Genomic DNA, 2,456 nt, shown 5'->3' on the forward strand with positions numbered 1-2,456 from the left:
GACAAAAACCCCCCACTTAAAAGGAGAAAAAAAAAAAAAAAAACAAAAAAAAAGAAAAAAAAAAAAAAAAAAAAAAAAAAAAAAAAATGAAAACAACCTCCCACAAGCTCCACCACATAGTTATACTGACAGGCAGAACTTCACCGTTCCTCTGAGAGGGTCTCCATCTGCACAGATGCTTCTGTTTCTTTGACAGAAATTTGAGTTTATTCTGCTCAATAAGCACCACACTGCTGGGAGGAACAAAGTCTCAGAGAAGTTCAGGTTTCCTCTTGACCTCATTTTGTTCTGCTGAAGTTAATATCGCTCTTTGTTTCAGGCACAGGTAACATTACATAATCTATTTCTTCCTTCTATTTAGAAATGGCCCGTAGCTCCTACAATATATCTTCGTAATTTCACTTAGTGCAACGTAATAATTTGCACTGCCATATCCTCCCATATCCATTAAGACGATGCTTCCAACCTGATCTCCAAGTCCTAAAATTATAAATATTTTAGAGCAGGGGTGGGCAAACTTGGTCCTTGAGGGCTGGCGTCCTGCAACTCTTGGATGTCTCCCTGGTCCAACACACTTGAATCCAATAGCTGAATCACCTCCTAAGTGCAGTCAGGTTCTCCAGAGTCCCGCTAATGACCTCATTATTTGACTCAAGTGTATTGAAGTAGAGACACATCTAAAAGTTGCAGGAGACCGGCCCTCAAAGCCTGGAGTTGCCCACCCCTGTTTTAAAGCCTCGTTTCTGAAGGAAATAACTGAAATATATGCATTTGTTTGCTACTCTATTAAATGAGACAAACAGTAGTTCTTGCACTACTTGATGGCTTGAAACAACTGTTATACTCAGTTGTTTCAAGCCATCAAGCATATTTGGATAGGTAACCTTAGTAAAGCACAAAAGGAAGTTTTCAAATTATTTCATGCATTATGGGGAAACACTATCCAAACCAGTCAGGCCCAGTTTGAAAAGGTAATTGCCTCCTAAACCTTATAACTTGTTGCACTGCCCTTAGCAACAACAGCTGGCATTAAGAGTTTGTAGCGATGAGTCTTAAACATGATTGCTAAGAAATTTTGGCCCACACTTCTTTGCAGATGTGTTTTTTTTTATTCAGCCTCGCTGAAGGCTTTACAAGTATGAACAGCGTGTTAAAGGTCATATTAGAGTATCTGAATCTAGTTTATTTTCAGACTTTGTCTAAATTAGGAATTTTCAATTATCTAGCCTGCTAACTCTCGCCGTTCTTGATCTTCCATTCATACATGTTTCACTGATGTTGTGAGGCTTACCTGCTTTAACTATTATGCCTATCACCACATCACATGAGGCTTCGGTTGGTTTGGCAATTACAATTTCTAAAGTATGAGGTACTTTTTGCTGTGTCCACAGTTCATTTAGCCTCCTGTAATAAAACTACGGAGGCTCGGAAAACAACACTGTGCCAGTATAGCCACAGATTGCTACAGAAGGTTTAGTCCAAATGTGACTTTCTAGGGTATTTTTTTTATATATAAATATTAGCACGGTTGAATGTAAATATCTGAGTCCGTATACATGGCACAACCCTTTGCGTAGATTTGAGAAAATCTACATTAAATCAAAAGTAGTTCACCCAAATTTTAGTTTTAAAATTGATTGGATTTTTAAACAGTATATCATCCCACCTCCCCCCGCCCCCTCCCAAAAATATATTAATCATTAAAAGCAAACTTAATAGTGCATTCATGCCAATTATAAGTATGTAACCAGTCAACTACTATATGAGCACGCATCAAAACTGATTTGAATTTTTTTAACGATGAGAAAAAAAAGATGTACAGCAACATTTTTAATAATTCTTTCGAGTACCATCCTACGCGTCAAGTGCTTTATGTCCGAATGCTTTAGTTCCAAAATGAATCCTGGGATTTATGGAACAGTTTGGAGGGAGTGCTGAATGCTGCAGTGCAGCTTCGATTGAACTCGTCTCAGGTTTGCAGCTGCATTGAGGGGAGTCTGACTCTGAGAAGGCACTTAGTCAGCAGAACGGTCCTAAAGAGCTGCTGCGCCATGGGGACTGCACTGGTGACACCTGCAACTAATGTCTAGTGTTTAAACATTCATCATCTGCCTGATGCATGAAATTCTTGTCCAAACAATATATAAATTTTGCCCTCACTGAAAATATCTAACATCATTTCCAGTCATTGAACACTTAAATGTCTTTTTTTCCCCCCCTCACAAGAATAAATAAAATGCATGTTGTCTAGTTAAAACACTTGAAAGCAGCGTTTGAAAGTAAAATATGATGCTCTCTCTGCAGCAGTTCTTCTCTCTGCTCAGCATGCATTCATAGCTTCTATAAATATGAGCCATAAGTACGCCATCATGCTGCTTTCAGAGGCATTCAGAAACAACCATTTACATATCTTCCTCCACGTAGAAAGCACATCACGGTCAAACATCTTCCCTCAA

The 2,456-nt window shown here is 38.6% G+C and overlaps 1 protein-coding gene across 2 annotated transcripts in view; it reads right to left on the reverse strand.

The window, feature by feature from the left end:
• The window catches only part of LOC106948618 (phosphatase and actin regulator 1-like), a 59,282-nt gene that overhangs the window by 40,026 nt on the left and 16,800 nt on the right, over positions 1–2,456 (reverse strand). The window contains exon 1 of one of the 2 annotated variants that reach the window (XM_015034396.1): positions 519–630. The exons of the other annotated variant lie outside the window; for it this stretch is intronic. The gene's annotated coding sequence lies outside the window, so the exon portion shown is untranslated. Of the gene's footprint in view, positions 1–518; positions 631–2,456 lie in introns of those variants that run through there. 2 annotated transcript variants of the gene reach the window in all.

The sequence above is a fragment of the Poecilia latipinna genome, unplaced genomic scaffold, assembly GCF_001443285.1.
Source record: "Poecilia latipinna isolate Pla-1442-1.1 unplaced genomic scaffold, P_latipinna-1.0 Scaffold297, whole genome shotgun sequence".
Classification (NCBI taxonomy): domain Eukaryota; kingdom Metazoa; phylum Chordata; class Actinopteri; order Cyprinodontiformes; family Poeciliidae; genus Poecilia; species Poecilia latipinna.